This window comes from Manduca sexta, chromosome 14 (genome assembly GCF_014839805.1).
Source record: "Manduca sexta isolate Smith_Timp_Sample1 chromosome 14, JHU_Msex_v1.0, whole genome shotgun sequence".
Classification (NCBI taxonomy): Eukaryota; Metazoa; Arthropoda; class Insecta; order Lepidoptera; family Sphingidae; genus Manduca; species Manduca sexta.
The window spans coordinates 739,960-761,965 of NC_051128.1; positions in this window are offsets into that span (position 1 = coordinate 739,960).

Genomic DNA, 22,006 nt, shown 5'->3' on the forward strand with positions numbered 1-22,006 from the left:
TGTGTTTATTTACTTCGCAAACATTTTGCTGGGCTGATATTTCAGTTTTATAGGATTAATTACTATGCGAATAAATTAAAATTACAATTGTATTGAGATAATATGTACCTATGTTATGTTTATAATTTAGTTACATAACTTTCATTATGATTGAAATATCAGCCCTCATAACCTTTTAATAAAACAGTAGCCTCTGAATTTGTTAACACAACTCACCTTGTTGAAACTCCCTTCGTTATAAAAGCCTGAACTTATATCTTGAGGCCATATAATCTGGCCTATTATCAACTAGTAACGTTCAAAACACCTCAAAGGAGTTAAGTCAATAACCACAAACCTGAAAGCACATAATGTCGCCGCTGACGTCCTATAATCGACAATTACCCGTAATTCACACCCGGAGACATCTTGTAACGTAATAATCCCCAAGACATTGATTGAATTATTTAACTCAATTTGGTTGCGTTCAGTATCTCATTAATCTGGTTTTGGAACAAAACTTACTACACTATATAGATTACTTGAATGTCTCTGTCTGTATAATTAGTCTATTCAGTGTAAAGCCTATAGCTCAAAGGAATAATGTAGGTTTTATCAGAGAAAGAATTTCCATAACCTGAGGAGTTATCACGATAGGCAAATAGTTTTATCTTTTAAATTTTATACACACACACTCAACCCTTTTATCGACAAAGGGATAGGCAGGCGCACAATTGACGCACCCACTTTCCAATGTGTATTCTGTCATAATGCCACGTCACCGAGTCAATCAGTAAATGTTGTAAATTTTTAAAATGTACATAGTGAAACATTAACATTTCGATCAACCAACACCACAGTGCGCCACGCGACCACGCAACAGTCTGGAATGAAAGGAGCAATTAGTATCAAATTAACGATTTCAAAAACTTCAGCAATAATATTATCAGTTTAGCTCTCAGTTTAAAAATATTGGTATTCAATCGCGCCTCTCTGCGCGTAAGTTATTAAAGATAAAATACGGCTTATTTTACTCAGTAATAGTATAGCTTAAAACCTTTTATAAACGAAAGAGTTTTAGATACCATTCGGTAATACCAAAGATACCTTTTCAAACTCATAAATTTCAATCTTTAAAACTAGAAGTGTAGAATGTAGATAGTTTTAGTACCTACCTATACATACTAAGATAAACAAAATTAAGCGACACAATAAAGTAAGTGTGTATAGATGATGGATGGGACGGAGTGAGATCGATACGATGTTTTAAAACTGGAGAGTTCATTACACGTTGTGTACTTCACACGTCTATCTTTAGAGTAATAAAAGTTTTGAAAATACTTTAAGATATTAAAAATGTCGCCACTTTAGCTTTTATTATGGGCTGTGTACTGGAAGATCCTGGGTATGATCTCAGGCCGAACAACATTTTGCTTCTGCATGTTTTGCTTGGGATTAGATGAAATGATGAAATTTGATGTTAGGTAGAAATGGTTGGTAAAAGTAAAATAAATGCTTTGGTGTTAGATGCTATGTTGCATGGAGTCAGCGTATAAAGAAGAATAATCCGATCCGCCAAAGATAAATAAAATTTTAATCCCGTATTTAAGAAACTATCTCAAAAGGAAAAAAGTATGATATAATATCCTTTGACATCCTTCGCAGCAAATAAATCTGCGCAATTCTCTCAGTATTCAGCAACAGCATTTGTTTAACTTTCAATGAACACGTTACGCATATAAATCAACTTTACAAATCTGACTTTTTCATGACAGATATTAAAGCTTGCGAAGATCGTTGGGGATATTCAGACGTAAGAAGATTTGAATTGTAAGGGCACATATGGACTCAAGTTCTAGATTAATATTAAATACATATTAAGTGACGATTTATTCCGAATAAATATACCTTACGACTCCAGTACAATTTTACATTGACGTAGCCGCGTGCAGAAATTAATTGGTGCATATATTATATAAAACAAGGATGTAAAAGTGGTAGAACTGTGTACTAAAGTAATTTTGCACACCCGTATCTATTCCCGTAGAATATTTTGGAACATTTTTATGTTTGATCCACGTGTATGTTAAGTACTTACGTTATGCAATAAAGGATTTCTATTTCTATTGCATAAGCTATCGCGTCGCCCTCACCGACCCCATTCCCCTTCCATTAATATTTCTCCTTGAACAGGACTCAAGTGTTTTTCATTCCAATTTCTCTGCACGCATTTACGATCGACGACTCTTAGCTAATAATAAGAATTCTGCAACAAAATGTTCAGTGCATTATAAGTGCACTGAAAACGTGTGTACTATAGGTACTACATGTATGGCCTTTCTGTAGATCAGGAAAAGAATTCAAGCGTTTGTGAGTTATGCACTGAATTGGCAGAGCTTTATTGAAAATTATTGGGCTTTAATACACATCGATGTTAGAGTTAGTGTTAATCAACATTAATATAAAACACGTTAGGGTTACCACACTGCTACTTTATGGCGGATGTAATACATGTGTAGAAATGTGAGTATAGATTATTAGACCGTAAAGAGTTTGCCAAGGTAAAATAAAATCAGGCGGTACATGATCGCAAATAGGAGTTTAATTTTCCACAACACAAAAGAAGGAGAAGAGAGCGATAGCACAGAAAGCACAGATAAGAAAAGAAGCGAACACAAAAATCAAGCAACTGCGGAATAGCTTATACCTAGATATAATAAAAGAAACTCCGCTACACATGTTATAAATAAAATATATTTTAGTCAGAACCCTATAATGAAAACAACTCCTTGCTAATATTTTTTTCCAATTACGCTCCAGTTGGTTTCATTACGAGCACAGAATAGTAAAAAACAGGGCGAGGGACAAGGAATAGCAAGGAATATTACTTAAAGCATAGTTAACATATGCATTTTTTTTTAATTAATTTTAATAACTATGAATGAAAGAGAGAATGCTACTGCTGAACATGGGCCTCCCAAAAAGGATTTCCAGATCGACCTAATTTAGAAGTGGCGGATTAAATATTGCACTCAAGAATAGCATAACTTTTTAATAGCAATAGAAAATAATTGGACCAGTGACTCCACAGATTAACGTATCAAAACAAACAAAAAAACAATGTCTTCAGCTTTTATTATAATGAAGAATAAATTTCGAATGTAAATTCACACACTTGAAACAATTTCAACATTACATAAAATCTCTGTAAACATTCAAATTGATAGTTATGGAGTAAAGTTGGAGCTCGAGGTGAAGGTCAAGGTCGAAGGTCGCATCTGCAGCGACCCGTTGAAGTTTTCAAACGACAAACTAATACCACTTAAGTTACAAATTGATGGCTATTGCGTGGGATTTAATGAGGGTTTGAAGAATCGAAAATGTAATTTCAGAGTTGTATTAAATTACTCCACTACTGTCCCAGGCCTGCTCTAATGTAAGAGGCAATACTACTTGCCAATGACGCTGATACAATACGGTTTATTACATTTCACATTTCAAAATTACATACTTTGGGCTGTAAACCGTAAAGTTTTTGGGTCTCAGGATAAGTAACCAGAATCAATTAGTTTTTTAATTCTAAAAATAATATTTGATTTGGGATTGTAATTTATAGCTAAAATGGTGATGGGCTCATAAACTAAAAAATTGTGAGATGGAATAAACAAAGCCAAAAATTTATGTAGTTGCACCTCCCTCTACACTTTTAGGCTGAAATCATGAATACGTATGTAATCAGCGACTGTCAGTTTGATTCTAGTGTAGTGTTTCTTATTAAGTTGGCCGAGTCCGTGGTATGTAGGTATAAAATTCTCGCGGAGAACTCTGAGAGAAGTTTTATCACTCGTTCCTCATCTCGTTGTCACTTTAAATTATTTTGCTATAGGTATAAGACGTGTTTACATGACGAAATTTATATATCAGAGCTCCAATACAAAATACGAAGCCATGATACGAACCACAAATACTTTTTTTTTTAAAAAACTAGTAGTAAACAGTAGTATTTTTCTTGATATTTCTTATTTCGAAGCCTGGTACTTAATTTTGTAAATATATCTCGTGCCTACTTTGCTTTATCGTAAAATTATTAAATTACAACAAAATAGAATAAAATCCATTGAAATTCTGAACTGTCCTCAACAAATGCCACACGACTTTGCATATTAATACCGAACCACATCAGTCAACGAGAACCGCTTAGACGTTTGAAACGCAAAAGGAAAACTTTCTAGAAAATTCCGCGCGGGGTTCTTTACGCTTTTATTAAAACCTTTGTAGAAGCCTCTAGTCATGCTTGGGCTTAACCTGATCTGGGTTTACTTTTCGCGTGGGGAATGTTTTCGGGTGGGTAGGAACGACGTACTTCCTTTGCCGAGTCAAAAATAGCCTTACATATTTTACACCAGGGGTTTTTCATCTATTTGGTAGAAAACAAAATATATATGATACCTTCCCAAAACTATTAAATCTATACATTTAACCTGTATAAAAATGATTTGTGACTTGAGTTTAGTTTGAAGTATGTTAACACCACAAAGTTAAGTTGATCGCTTGTCCAAACGACAAATTGGTAACCAGCTCTCGTCAGTTCTTCAACAATATTGTAATCTATTAGTCTAATGCCGCCTTTGTACTCATTTAAAATACAAAATACATTTTCCATCCCTGAAACAATTTTGAATTAGAAATTGGCCATTGAAAGTTACATTCAATTTATCTCCCTTTTATGTTAATACTCAGAATGTAAGAATAGTTTCTTGTTTGGAAGCTCTATAAATAATTCAACAAATTCCTTAATAACTCAGAGAATTATGGCCATAGAGTATAAAGTTATGAATATTTGAATGACAGCCTTTATTAATTTTGTACAGCTCAAAAATTTAAGGTAAAACCTAAGATTTGTCAAGAGTAAGAATTTTATAAGTTTCGAGTTTTTTGTTCATTTAACATATATATTTCCAAGTATATGTATTAAATGAACAAAAGTATTTAAGTTAGGTGATGTAGTTAGTGTCCACGAAAATAAATACCTCAGACTGTAAATAGCAAAACACTGCTTGGTGTTCAACGAAACTTGTCACGCAGTATTACTTAGAGTTCCACAATGTCTCGAATTTATTTATAAACTACATAGTTAGTACATGTCAAATAATAAATCTTAATTATTAATTTGTGTAAAGTCAGGATCCATCGCAAGTCTAACAACAAAATCCATTAAATCGCAGATCACTAAGTACACACGTAAATCAAACAACTGGTAGACAAATATGAAGCAATAAATGGGGATTACGTTATCATTGAATATTTAATTGTAATCCGTTTTAATTTTCCATTATTTTTTGAGCAGGAATAGCCTAGTGGGAAGGGAAACCAACATCACATGTCAGGGCAATGATTTTTAGAACTATATATTATGCATATATATTGTAGGCTAACGAGCAAGCGGGCCGCTTGATGGTAAGTGACTTGAAGAAGTCTTGGGCACAGTCAAGGCGCTACCTTTCCATCATTTGTGTTTTCATTGCTATCAATCTTGAAGGATGCAGGAAAACTACTAGTTGCTCGTAGGTATTTGAAAGTGCAAAGCCACATGCCAATAAATCAAATGCCAGTATTAAATTGTATGCCAGCGTGGAGATGATTGACGAAGACAATTAGATCTCGTCATAGTTTTGGTAGTTTTTAGGATCTGAAACAGGTGAGGCTCTATTTCGACCTTGATTAATCGAAAATATGTGCAAGTAACTCAGTGTAATCTTGGACTTGCTCTAATTGGAACAAAGCATAAGTGGCAAAATGTGAAAGTGATGTTATACTGCCTTCCCCAGAAAAGGGAAAATTCTGTGATGCTATTCATTCTTTAATTACCCGAGATTAGAAAATATGCCCTAGCAACGGAGTATGCGAAGTGTCGAGAGGTGTTTGTGTAATGTTTACTATTTCATTGTGTAAGTACAGTCCATTACGCGTCCATTACCCGCCTGCCGGTGCCACGCACTTCAACCTGAATTCCTAGATATTTACAAACACGCAATGAGGGTTGGTGTCTTTGTTAAAACATTTTGATACTTCAGATGAAACTTTACAGGCCTTTCATAAAATGTATTGGATTTGTTTATATTGGACGATTGTTGCAATTCTGTTGTCAATATTATTATTTTTTTATTATTCATTGTACGTAAATAATAACAGTCCTGCTTTCAATGATCTTTTCGGACATAGATCTTCTTTACGGTTGCAGTAATTATTAATAGTTGTAATATTACACATTGCGGTTTAGACGTTTTTAACTTGTTGCACAACAGACAACACTAAATGAAAAAAACCAATCAATTAAGTTGCCGACTGTTGATCGAAACAACATCTTATTATTTAAGAATAAAAATAGTGAGTCAGTATTTTTGATATACCTTCTAAAGCGAAGCAAAAAGTCCGTATATAAATCACTGGTCAAAAATCTTTATGAGTAGCCACTAAAATCGTTTTACAAGTATAATAATAATAATAATAAGCCCCCTAAAATCCAACCACACGTCCTGATCGACCACCTGATCACGTGGGGGGCGGACACACGATATCAATTTACTGGCGTGGCTAACGTGGCTATGGTAACCCAATTTATGGAGAATGGAAAATAAGAGATACAATTTACGGTCGCTGCCCGGGGGGTCGCCGGGGCGCATCTGGAGCCGACGCTGGGTGCTACAGTTCGGGTAACGTTGGCGATGCTGGATTGAACAGGCGGGTCCTCATCGATAAATATATTACAGCCGAAGTGCCGCTGCCCGAGGGACGTCGGGGCGCGTCCAGTGCCGGCGCTGGACGTGGCAGCAATGCGAACACCGGCCGTGAGGGTTTACGCCACCGGGCTTTTATTCGTAAACCTAGTACTCTCACAAGTTACACCGGGTCTGACCCATCATTTAGCCCATCATCTACACCATCTTCGGCCAGTTCTCTAATGTCGGGGGGTGTTGCGCAGGAGACATTGACTGTCGATAACCCTATGCCCACCACCATGACCACTATGACACGTAGGAAATGGACCTCTGATATGAACGAATTTATCCTACGAACATATCTTTCTTTAACATCTATGGGAACTGACACCAAAACCTATCTAGAACCGTTACATTCAAAATTTCAAGAAAAATTTCCACATATGACAGTAAGCAGACAAAGATTAGGTGACCAACGAAGAGCAATTGTACGTAACAACCTACTGCCACAACAAACTTTAGATAGTATTTATAGAGAAGTAAAAGAAGATTTAGAAAAGACACACACACAAATACAACAGACACAACAAATTCAATCACAGTTATATATACAGGGAACACAACAACTGGGGCAGCGTATGAGATGGACAACCGAATACAACGAGACTATCATTGCAGCATACTACAAAATAACTAAATTAGAAACAGACAAAACATCCTACAGAACACTATTACACCAACACTTCGTAACCGCCTTCCCACACCTAGCACACGTTAGCGAACAGCGTGTCTCTGATCAGCGGAGAGTTATAATTAACAATCGTTTAATTTCACCCGAAAGAATTGCAGCAATAAAGGAACAAGTAGCTCAAGAACTGCAAATTAACGATTTTGGACTACAAACAAACACTCCGGAACAAAATACGGCACACCAGACCCCACATTCAACTATAGATGATTTGACACTTCCTGAAAGTGACTTCCTTAGTAACATACAACCAAATTGCCTTACACAAACTGAATCACTGGAAGTAACAACACAAGAACAAGATGAACGGAATCAAGAAATAGACGATACCTTTTGCCAAGCTTTCGAATGCTTTATAGATACTGATCCAACTAATAGACCATTTATTCCCAAACAAAAATCATCTAAAAAATTTCTGCAAATTGTGAATTATATTAACAATAAAATAATACCACAAAAGGTAAATAATGATACCGACTACAAATATTTACAGACTGTCTTATACTGTTCGGCATGGACTGCAGCTAAAGTCAACGGTAGCAAACTAAGCCCCGTGAATTGCAATAACCCTGATGGTAACCGAATCCTGATGGTAAGTCGACCTAAACCACATTGGCAAAAACGCCTGGAAAGAAAAAATTGCAGATCTACGAGCTAAAATAAGCAGATTGACACATTACATGAATGGGATTAGAAGCGACTATTTAAATCAACAAGTACAAAACATCTTAACACAGTACAGAATTCACACAATCCACGAAGAACCTAATTCACAATTATCTCATTTCCTTGACACCTTGAAACAGAAACTAACGATAGCCTGTAACCGACTAAATAGATACAAACAATGTACCCTCCGCAAAACTCAAAACAATGACTTCAACAATAATGAAAGAAAGTTTTATCGTACACTAGGTCCCGTAACAAATACTCAAACTACACAAACCACAGCTGCTGCTCGTAATTTATTAACACCTGACCCAATACAATTACAACAATACTGGGCTAACATATGGTCAAATCCTGTCGAACATAATGCTGAGGCTGACTGGATCAAGATAGAACAAGATAAACACAATTGCACCCCACCTATGCTATATGAAAGAATACCCTTACGAACATACCAAAACGTCATTAACAGACTTCATAATTGGAAAACTACTGGTTCAGATCACATCCATAATTTTTGGTATAAAAAATTTACACACATACAACCCTACATCTATAACTATATCAATAGATTTATTGAAAGCCCTGAAGAAATGCCTTCTTACATAACAGCAGGAAATACTTATATGCTACCAAAAGACCAAAATGATACAGCCAATCCAGCAAAATATAGACCTATTACTTGCCTACAGACAATATATAAAATAATTACAGCGTGCCTCTCAGATTTAATTTACACTCACCTCGCTAATCATAACATACTAACTGAACAACAAAAAGGCTGCAGGAAATTTAGTCAGGGGTGTAAGGAACAGGTCACAATTGACTCGGTTATTGTAAATCGCGCACATAAATATAAAGAAGATCTATACACCACTTATATTGACTACAAGAAAGCTTTTGATTCCGTTCCACATTCATGGTTATTCTCAGTACTGCGCATCTATAAAATTCATCCCCAACTTATTACTTTCTTGCGAACCACTGCTGCACATTGGTCAACTCGCCTCCAGTTAAAAATTCCTGATGGTTCTCTAGTGACCGACCCCATCAAAATTAAAAGAGGAATATTCCAGGGCGATGCACTCAGTCCGTTGTGGTTTTGTCTTGCTTTGAACCCCCTTTCCAATATGTTAAACTCCATAGAAACCGGATATACACTAGATTATAAAGAAACCGACGGACAGGCTAACCTAACATTTAAATTAAATCATCTTTTATACATGGATGACATTAAATTGTACGCACAATCCTCTGCTGATATAGACGAACTAATAGAGCAAACCCAAAAATTCTCATCAGATATTCATATGGAATTCGGCATTGATAAATGCAGAAATAACTCAATAAAAGCAGGACACTTTTATGATTACTCTTACCAAATGCAGACAGGCCAGACCATCCTATCACTCACTGAGTATGAAGCATATAAATACTTAGGGTTTCATCAGGCTCGTCAAATACTCCAAAAGGAAACAAAAACAAAACTCTTAGAGGCATTCAGATACAGACTTAACTCAGTTTTAAAAACCCACTTAAACTCTAAACATATCTTTAAAGCAATAAATACTTACGCTATCCCTGTTTTAACGTACTCATTCGGTATTATTAGATGGTCAAAATCCGATCTTAAAAATCTCCAACGTGTCATTAATGTAGCTCTTACTAAGCATAGGAAACACCATCCACGAGCCTGTGTTCAAAGGCAAACTGTGCCACGCAGGGAAGGTGGCAGAGGCCTCATAGACATCAATAATCTTCATAGTAAGCAAATAACAACCCTCAGGTATTACTTCCATAACAAACAAATCGACTCCCAACTACATTCAGCAATAGTGTTTAATGATACCAAATTTACACCCCTTAATTTGCGTAGTAAATGTACCCAGCCCAATGAAACGCAAGTAGATAATCCAACCAAAATCAGGGAGTGGACCCGGAAAGCTCTTCATGGTAGACATCGTCTCGATCTGAACCAGCCTAACGTCGACAAAGATGCGTCGAACGAGTGGCTCGTTCGAGGCGAGCTCTTTCCTGAAACTGAAGGGTTCATGATCGCTATACAGGACCAGGTAATAGAGACGCGGAACTACCAAAAGTATATTATAAAAGCTACAAACCTTCCGACCGATATGTGTAGAAGATGCAATAGTTCGTCGGAAACAATTCAGCACATTACAGGCGCTTGCAAATCCATAGTCCAAACAGACTACAAATACAGACATGATCAGGTTGCACACATAATCCACCAGACTTTAGCCCTTAAGTACAAACTTATAGATTCATCAACACCTTATTACAAGTATTCGCCGGCAATAATATCAGAAAATTCGACACATAAACTTTACTTCGACCGCGCCATACTTACAGACAGAACGATACACTACAATAGACCAGATATTATATTAATTGATAAAATTCAGAAGTCTGCTTACATCATAGATATAGCAATACCGAACACTCACAACATTCAATCTACAATAGCTGAAAAACTTTCTAAATACATTGAACTTAAAGACGAAGTTACTCGAATGTGGCGTCTTCAAAAGGCAGTAATAGTCCCAATAGTTTTGTCAACCACGGGCGTGATTCCTACACAGCTCCACAACTCCCTCCAGACACTTCATCTACCAAAATTCCTATACATCAATCTTCAAAAAGCAGTCATCCTCAACACTTGTCGCATTGTGAGAAAATTTCTGCAGCTAGACCACGATTAAGTTCCTTTTATCTCTCACGTTACAAACAATATTTTATTTTATGTTGCTGCAGACTTGGCTTTGGCCCGTCCGCATCCTGCAACCCGGCCTAAGAGCCGAGATTTAGTAATGGTACAAAAAAATAATAATAATAATAATAATATCAGCCCTGTATTATATACTTGCCTACTGCTGAGCACGGGCCTCCTCTACTACTGAGAGGGATTAAGCCTTAGTCCACCACGCTGGTCTAGTGCGGATTGGTAGACTTCACACACCTTCGAAATTCCTATAGAGAACTTCTCAGACGTGCAGGTTTCCTCACGATGTTTTCCTTCACCGTTAAAGCAAACGATAAATTCACAAAGACTACACACATGATTTTTTTAGAAAAGTCAGAGGTGTGTGCCCTTGGGATTTGAACCTGCGGACATTCGTCCTGGCAGTCCGTTCCACACCCAACTAGGCTATCGCCGCTATTTACAAGTAGAGTGCATAGTTATTTTTTGGCAATCGACCTGTCCCTTCGATATTTATAGAAACAGCTTTTCGAATTGCGGAAAACCTTCAATTTATCACCGAGAGTGCTTGACCGTAAACCTACAAGCATACTAGATGATAGCGAAATCCCCAACCTAGTAAAAAATTCAAGCAATAGTCCGTCGAGACGGATTCGTGTCGCGTACCGGGTAACATTTTTTGGGAACAGCCGGCACATCCATTTTGTATTCAAGGTGACGGAGTATAAAACTCTGAAGTGCTACACAAGTAATAAGTTAGACTTATTGAAGTGTTGGTTGGATACAACTAATGCGAACTAAATTTTGAAGTAGATAAGTTGTTACTTCATAATTACGTGCCGACTGTCTGGCGAGTTTGAAAACAGAATATCTAGTCGATGTAATAATGTCTCCTTAAATAAATAACATAGCGTTAAGTAACAGTTTTATTTAATTGTGTTCTCGGACTTTAAAAATAATCGGTCTGCTTAGATTATCAATTTTATCATCAAAATCAGTTTTCAAACATACCTAATGTCTTTCGAATTAAATACATTTTTAGTCAGTGTTACTATCCGGCGTTGTAGATTTGAAACTGTATAACAATAATGGATGTATGTTTATTGTATAGGCTCAAGTTGTTTTTATTAAGAAGCATGAGTAATGAGGCCTAATCCCTCTCAGTAGCAGAGGAGGCCCGTGCTCAGCAGTGGGCAAGTATATAATACAGGGCTGATATTATTATTATTATTATTATTATGAGTAATGAGAAAGTGCGTACTCTTTCATAGCCTATGTTTTAATCATGAACTCAGTAGTTTAAGCTAGTTTTTCATTAATTACGTAAGGTATCGACCAATCAATTATGATCATAATCATTTCAGCAGGTAACAGTCCACTGCTTCACACGGCCTCCCCTATTGAGCGTCACAGGGACCGGTTCTGGGCCGCCCTCATCCATCAATAAATTATAAATTGACTGAATATTTATGGCAATGTATATTATTAATACGGTTACATTTTTTAATCTAATATTTGAAAATTCTTTTCACCGTCATTACTTTGGGTAATTGGAAAATGGCGGTCGAAACAGCGACTTCTAAATTGTGGATTTAATACACCAGCATTCAAGTTCTTTCCAAAAATATATTTCTTAAACCTCCACAGCCAATTCTGGATGAAGCCATAAAGTTGAGAAATCGTATTGTTTATTTGACGCCATAACTCCTCTGAGCGCTTCCTTACACCAGTGTATTTGGGTTATTTTTCAACTCGATGCTACACAGTCGCCGCTGGCAATGGTTTTATAGCCAGTGGTATTGTTTCGTTGGCGTGTACTAAGAACTTACGGCGATTTTTAGAAAAATGGCTCATACCTTCTACCCTTTTATAATTAACTTAGATAATTTGTTTTTAATGGTTAGGTATTAAGTAACTACTTGAAGTGTAAGAAAGGACAAAATTGTTAGGTTTAATCGCGTTATTTTATGATTCCTATTTTTTTATACCTAGTCTTGCCATAAATATTGTAATAAAGAAAAAAGAAAATTGTTAACTGCAAATAACATTTATTACTTTTACAGTGTGTCAGTTTAATACATAAATATAAAACAATTAAAAATATAAAAAGCTTATTCGAAGTGGTCTCCATTGGCTGCAATACAGTCCTTTTAAACGATGAGGCCAGTTATCAATAGAAGCACGCACTCTTTCCATGGGAAAATTCTTCACTGCCAATCGTATAGATTGTTTTAGGGACTCCAAATTATCATGGCGTTTAGAGCAAGCTGTACTCTCTAAAACTGACCACAAATCATAATCCAGCGGATTAAGATCGGGACTAGACGACGGCCAGTCTTCAGCTCTGATGAAGTCCGAAACGTTCGATTCCAACCAAGACTGCGTGGACCGAGCTTTATGACCCGGCGCCGAGTCTTGCTGGAAGGACCATACTTGGTTATTGAACATGGTGATGTTAAGGGGCTTAACTACCTTCTCAAGAATGGTATCTTGATACACTTGTGCCGATGTTTTGATACCTTTTCACAAAAATATGGCTCAGTCACTCCTTCATAGCTAACACCCCACCAAACCATCACTGAAGTCGGATAATGTCCACGTTGCACTCTGTCGACTAATTGGGAAGCTTCCTTAGAGCTTTGAGCATAAATACGGTCATTTTGTTTGTTAAAATGTTGCTCAATTGTAAAAATTTTCTCATCCGTAAACAAAATTTTTCTGTGACCTCCCTTTGCGTACCGCTTCAGTAGTTGTTTCGATTTTACCACCCTATTCTTCTTTAAATTATCAGTTAAGAAATGGCCAGTGCGTCTCTTATAGGCTGCAAGTCCTAAGTCATCTTTTAAAATACGCGACATGGTTCTAGGTGCTATCTTCATTTCCCGAGATAAAATCTTTTGCTTTCGGACAGGATTTCTTCGAATTCTTTCCCTTACTGCTTTGACCACCTTTTTCGTACGAACACTACGTGGACGGCCAGATCTTTTTCTGTCACAAACAGAGGAGGTCTCATTGTACCTATTAATAGCCCGGTACACAAACATTTTACTAATACCAAGTGTATGGAGAGTTTTAAAAATTGCATTTGGCTCCATACCTACTTTGTGTAATGCTATCACAGCGATTCGGTTCTCTTTATCACCCCACACCATTTTAATATCGCAAAATATTTTACAATGTATTGGCGCCAAAATGAGAAAACACAATGAACAATCGTATAAAAATGACAGATTCGAAATTCAAATGTAATATTTTTTTATAATTAAGTGTAACAGTATTTATGGCCAGACTAAGTATAGTTAGCACGAACTAAATTCCTAACTATTTAGTCAAGACAGTAAGTAAAATTAGGAATTTTATCATCCAATGTACAAGTATTTCATGAGATCCCAAACAAGTGTTTTTAGATTAAACGAAATTCAGAAATTAAAGAGAAAATAAGGTAGATAGGTACTTTGAAATTATTTACACCCACTGAATAACGCCCTGTTTTGAAAATTTCTTAAAAGCGGTCTAGGTATTAATAGTTCTTCTGTCCTAATTTGCCAGATTAAATAAAAACATCTGGGCTGTGGGTATTTATAACTTAAACTAGTCCATACATGAATATAAAATATAAGGAGACTCATCAAATACCAAATAAGGTGATAAAATCTGGAAGAATGTACATGTACAAAAAAGTTTCATCTGATTTAACCAAGCCATGTGGTTTCTGCAACATGTTTGGATAAGTCATTGTGCCAACCTTAGATATTTTAATTTCATTGGTGCCAACCCACATTGTAATGCGATAAAAGGGTGGAAGATATTTTTTCTTTGTATTCTAAATATTACTACGAACTATTTGTATAATTATTTACCTGAATTGTGGCTTTTCTTTGTTTGTTTTGATTTATTATACATGCAAGTATGTTCGCCTGCGTGACCAAGAAATTATTAAGTATTTTATTTTTATTGCTTTCAACTTCTTTTTACCTTGGTCGCGTTACTGGACAGGCGAGCGAAAGTCTTAGATCATTAGAAGTCGGACGGGAATATCATGTCAGTACTTTACAATTAATTTCAAATCAAATCTAATCATTTATTTTTAAGCATAGGTAGTTTACAGGTGTTATCGAAATACATATTATTGTTCACTATGCTTTGCTGTTGTGTCAGCGTACAAATATATTTATTATAAATTTATTAAGGAATCTTGCTAATTACTTTATTGGAAATACTTGTTTCTAGTAGGCTGCCTTAGTGGTTTACTACATACATTTTACGATTACCATATTGAGTTCTAAGGTTTGATATCCGGGTTTGATAATGTAATGTAAGATTTTCTCCCCTTTATCGGCCCGAAGTCTGGAAATGTGATCGGTAATTGGGAATAGGCTCGTCCCAAATTACATAGTTCCCACCACCGAATTTGGATATACATACTACATTTTTGTCTACTTCTGAGGAAAAGATTTGATGTTATGTATATAATAGTTGTTCTATCGTTCTTCAAGACAAAGTTAGATGTGAATTGTACACGTGCCGTGTTCAAGGCGTGACTCCCGCGTGTCGCAATTCGTAATCTCGAAACATGTCGCCAACTTGCACGCGCTGAATAAATCAAAGTTACCCGTAGGTGGATCTACATGAGGGATAATTTGCCACTTAATGAAGATTCGGGGAGACGAGCTACCTTATACATGGGTTTAGTTAAGTAATTTCGTCTGTAGTGAAAATGATCTTGGTCTGTGAGTCTAGTTTTGAATGTTAGGTTGAGCAAATGAAAATGTATATTTTTATACAAAGTGTTTTGCAATTGGTTAGAATTATTGCTCGATAAGGCGATAGGCTCTACGTCATAATATAAGCTCGGTAACATGTGAAGGTACTAATTACGTACATATGTCAAGTTTCGACTATTCCTATGGGGATAAAGGCGTATCATCTGCATGTCGTAAAAAGAATAAATTTAAATTAAAAATGTTCTACTATAATAAAATTAGTTTTTTATAGATTACATCGCGATTTTGTTTAATTGAGAATCCCAAATTTCGACGAGTTTTACTCTTCATGGGGCGAACTGACTAGTTTGTTTTTAATGAATAAACTTGAGAAATCGGGTTCCTTCTCAACAAACGCTGCCTCTTCTAACTCGACCCCATTGATCCATAACCCACGGTCACCTGCGAACAATGCTTTGAATTTTAAACAACTCGCTTGCCGTTTGCTAAATTAAATCTCATTCACTGTGACATCCAAAGCGCGACGCCACGCCATTGTTCTTAATATCGCTGTAGGTATGATGTTCTAAAGCTTTTTGAGACTATTAAAGATAAAAACTATATCACCTGTAGCTATCCTCCATATCTCAAAAACATAGTGTCTCGTCCCGATCCGCATATTTAAGTCTTGAAACGTGGGATGTTAAGTCTTATAATACCTAATTATTATTCTAGATAGAATGTCTAAATCGTAACAACATATTGATGCTTAGTAAAATAGACCTTTTAACATGGATTCGTCTAGTACATTCATAGTATAGGTATAATTTGATCCTGTTAATTATCCTTTTTTTACGAGCATTGCAAAGTGCCCTAACTGCACTGTGGAAGTCCATATAAAGTGTCGAATGACGAGAAAGGATTGCCAGTCGACATTATTATGCCGGCCTGTTTACTTACGGAGCGACACAATATAAAGCAGTGCCAGATAAAACATCTCTTGAAATATAAAAAATCGTTTTGCTTTTAAGAAACTCTTGAATATGTAATGACAATTGTTTTCGATGTATTTTTCTCTTGAAATATTTCAAGTGGTACAATATTATTTATCGTATCTTGGATTTTGATCGTTTCTTATTGTTTAAGCATTAGTGAATGATGAGTGGCACCCGTCTCAAGAATACTAATGTAAGAAAGAAAAATGTAGCAGATATTTTACAAATATTTTTCGATAGCGTATATCGATTTAGTTTACTTACATCTCTTATGTTTACGCGAATTTTAGGCATTAAAATAAAACTATTTTACAGATTTTATCGCGGTTTTTATATTTTAATTTTCTCCAGACGTTTCGAAAACTTTTCAGCCTTCATGGCCACCACTTCAAAAGTCGGCAGCAAATTATATTAAAAAACCGTGATAAAATCCGCAAAATAGTTTTATTTTAATTACTTACATCTTTTATAAGTACCTAATATGTTTATTGTTTATATTTTATTGCATCTAAATACTGAGATGAGTATAAGATAACATTTTGTAGTAAGCTTTTAATTTTATATTAACAAGGTAACTGGTATAATATAGGGTCTTGTTTTTATCTGTATCTCAAAATACAAGTTTTTGCTTAGTCTGAGTGGGAGCTGGTGTTTTATTTATTTTGCCTTATAAATTTGATATAATATTCTTTTTTTTCTCTGTTTTTGCATTAACTACATCTGAAATAAAATTATATTATTATTTTTACTCACAAAGTTCACAACTGATAGTGTGAGTATAAAGTATTCACCATTAGGTCCGTAACTTTTCCCTCGTTCCAAATTAGAATTAAATTATAGAAGATATCTGTTCTTTAAATTCTAATTTAGAATCTCCAAAGCCTAATTCGAGCATCTTCCCAATAATTTATTCTTACACCTAAGCCCCGCAAAGTCTTAACTCCAAGAAATCATATAAAAAAACTTAGTATTAAAACATTTGCTTTAATAATGGAGGGTGTTGTAAAAACTTCTAAACACTGTTAAGTACTAAACCTAAATGTAAAACTCCGAAATCTGCGATCAGCTTTACTAAAAACTTAGACGTGTGAAAGTCTCTGTGGCAAATCTCGTTAATATTCTAGAGTTTTTACTCTTGTTCGAAGACTATCTTTAAGGAGTTTGCATACATTAAAACGTATGTTATTACTAGGCAGACCGCAGACGCCACTTGTTGCGTCAGCCACGCCACAAAATGCGGACACGAGTTCCTTATATTTTGTTTTGCTTTAACATCATTACACAGGGTAACAAAACTTTATATTTTTTATCTTAAATTCCTATAACGCATAAGAACAAAGCTACATTAGTCAAAGCGTATCTCCGTCCTGTATCAAGCCAGGATGATTTGGAACCTTAATAGCTTCGCTATCTGGCTTAATGTCGCACGCGTCTTAATTTATACCGTGTAGAGTACGAATGAGCAAGGATAATGTGTGAATAAATTTACATTTAGAAATCATACGCATATTATATGTATAATATTTATCACATACTAATAATACAATTATAATGAATCTTCGGTCCTGTATTACCTATCGATTCATGAAACACGTACGTGTAACAATGTATGATACCATAAGATACTATAAAGATCTATTACGTACGCAGGAACATGAACTTAACAGATGACAACATAAAAAATAAAGTACAATAGCAGCTTTAATCATACAAAAATTTAAATTTGGGACAATAAGTAAGGAAAATGAATATTTTTAAATTGACATTAACAGCGCAGATTAATGCCTAATATTTCTCAATTGATATTTACGATAAAGAGATTTTTTAATACGTACCCGGAAAAGTCACTCCATTGCACCTGATGGTGCCATGGAGTGAGTGGGGTCCAAGACTGACTGACGAGAGATGATTACCCCTCGGCGGTCAAGACAATTATGCCGGCCTGTTGAAACTGGCTATATACAGACTGATCCCGGAACGCGACACACTTACGTGTACCACTATGGCCGATTTAGCACCTTATGAATGGTTGTCGCTATCCAGGAAGGTACAAAATATATCCTGCCACCAGCGCTCGTTATTCATATCTTCACTTTTCACATTCATTTTCATTCTTCATCTTTAAGAAATGATGTATCACTTAAAGAAGTAAATCTGTGATGCGCGGCGGAGGTAGGAGCATGAACAACGATAACACAAGTTCGGCAGTTCACGACGTGCGAGAGAACTTATGACTTGTGCGTACACGGCGGATGTAGGACGCGCGGAACTGGAAGACACTTTGGGAAATAATACATACATACATAACATCACGCAGAGGCGCAACTAGGGCACCCACTTTTCGCCAAGTATGTTCCGTCCCATAATGTGATAGGGGGCGAGCCTATCGCCATATCGGGCACAAATTCCAGACTCCGGGCTGATACTGAGCAGAAAAACCCAAATATCACTTTGCCCGACCCGGGATTCGAACCCAGGACCTCAGAGCGCTATTGTACCGGACATGCAATACAACTACGCCACCGAGGCAGTCAAATAATAATATAAGTAATGGACAGTAGCATAAACACGTCATCCCTTGTTCCATTTAAATATTGTAAGTTTTCAAATAGGTCTATATGTTTGTACACGTACCACGCAAAAACTACTACATGGAATTGAATGCAGTGTTCACTCATCAGTGAACACAGATATTGCTATAGATCTAAATTTAAATACAAACTCAAATTTATTCTCTCAAACAAATACAATCATACAAACTCATTTATATCCCGAGAAAATATAAAGCGGGACTTATATTCGGAAAAAAAATGATCGGGAAAATATTTCGCACGCGGCCGGAGCCGCTAGCATATGATAGTTATAAAATATAATCAATCTTAGGAAAACACGGACTATTATGTACAGGGACTCAGACAACGGCGATAATATTATGGATAGAGCAAAGAGACACTTCTTTAATCAATACATCTGCGTTTCAACAAATTGAACAGTTAAGTAACGTCATACGTGTCTCGCAATTGTTTAAAACATTATGTTTACGAGAGTTCTTGAGTATTGGGCCCTTATTCTGTATGATAGTGTAAACGCGTAACGCGGCCGTGTCATGTTATCTTCGAGAAATGTGCGTGGAACGGTATTCTGTAAGCCAAATTTCTATACTCCTAAATATGACGAGTTGTGTTACGTGCTTGTTACACACTGTCAAAATAACGTGCGGGATAGAGAATAAGGCCCCTGGCATTTGTGTATAACAATAAAATACTCTAATTAGTCTCCTGCAATCCTGTTGAAAGTTTTAGCCAATATATTTCCAAGTTAATCGATAGTCCATATTAGACTAGGTGCCTTGATATATTATTGGCGAGTCAGAATAAACAAAAAATAAGTACCTATATAGCGAATATAGAAAGGGAGTGGCTGTAACCCAAGACCTTATTGGTCTAATGTGTGGAAGAAAAGTTTGGCTGCACTCAATAGATGTAAAAGAAACATTCAGTTTGTAGAAATGTTTGATAAAAAATTCTAGAATTTTCTTAAAGCTATTTTGTCTGATGGTGCAAATAAAATAGTATGTTACGACATTGAAAATGAAGGGATTTCTTCCTTTTTAGCAATTTACGAACGTGCTTACAATAGAAAATGTTAAAATTCAATAAGAAATTTTTTCCTTTGCTTCTTAATTTTTTTTTTACATTTTAAAACAAGCAACTTTTTATTTATTATAAAATAAAATGTATATTTATAAACAACAAAATCGGGAGAGGAATAGGACGCTTGGTTTTTATGAAACAGATATATAAATCCTACTTTATAAATAATTACTAGTACAGACATCTCCTCTCTTCTCCTCTGCCCTGCTCGGAACCCAATACACTGTTCTGTTCAAAAACATCTAACCGTCAGTGACCAAATGTTAAATTTACAAAAAACATTGCAGTTGTCAGCGCCCCTAGCAGATTAAGGGAAAATACACAAAATGAAACTAGGTACTAAATTTATCTAAACTAACGTCGCGTCATCCAAAACATAGTATCAAATACACTCACTCGAAACGTATTAATTCTCCAAAATGCGCCATTACGTCAGACCAGGGGCACGCGAAGGTTTACACACATCATTCACGGACATTTGCAGTAAATGGTCCGGGTAATATGTCGCACAGCGGCATTAAGCCGAAGGGTCGCCCCTGTAATAGGGGCCTACTTGTAAATCTTTACGGTTCGAATGTCCTCATTGCTTGTAACGGAGGTTTGGTCACTATTTTATTTACTTTTATCTTTTGATTGCTTTCATTTGTTATGGATTAAGAGATTTCACAAGAATCATCAATAGTTTAAACTATGAATTGCATTTTTTTACTGGCCGCTTTCAATTAGAATTTATAATATAGCCAAGTTTAGGATTTAAGATTCTAATGTCAATTTTTTTCTAATATTAGAAATTTTTTTTGTTTAAAATATTTTTTTATGACATTTATTTGTTTTTCTTTCCCGGAAATGTTAGAAGCCAGGTATAAATGAGAGTTCTCTATATAAATAAGGAAGTTATTTCTGAATTAATGTTATGGGGATTCTAACAACAGCGTGGTAAGTGAAAAAACACGCCTTCTCATTAGTGGAGAAAACTCCTGCCTTGTTATTATTATTAACAAGTTTAAGAATATTCTTAATTAAATAACATATTAAACAACCTGCAACGTAATGAGGTGTTCCGCGTACAATTTATTCATAAAAATAATACGATACTGTTATGAAAAAGAAATGAGATTTCGTTAACGAATGGTTATTAAAATAAAATATTTGTTACATACGATATTAAAATAACATTCACATTTGAAGCTCATGATTCGAAGCAATACAGGTTTGTTGCTCACCGTAGTAATGTTGTGACAGAGATTCGTCCCAATATATCCTAATACAGGTGATACCATCTCTGTGTTGGAGATGACTTCTATTCTTGGGAAATTTACGGTTTCTACATCTGAATGACAAGACTAGTATGGCCTAATATAATAGCGCTTTAAGTCCATGACTGTTCACTGCCCATATTTTATTGTATACGCACTCGGCAATGACCCCGCTGTATTCGATGGTAAGCGGCTCGAGGTCCAGATATTGTCGGTTAACTCCTTCGATTCCAAAACCCGACACAAATAAGTGGACTACAGTCTCCAGTACCTGGTGTATAGTGGTAGGTATACTGGTGGATACAAATATCCTACCACGAATAGGACCATATTCGGTGACAATACTCCACCACATGGAAATGAACAACGCTCCTTGAGACATCAGTCTGTAAGCTAATTTTACCCAAATGATACTTTGCGACGAAACTTGCAAAAACATAATAATTATCAAATGAAATTACGATGGATAGATTGAAAATCATTCGCGGTGCCAATTAGGAGAGTTCGGCCGAAGGTACAGCGCTAATTACATTGCCCTACACCAAATCACTTGGGAGAAGTTTGT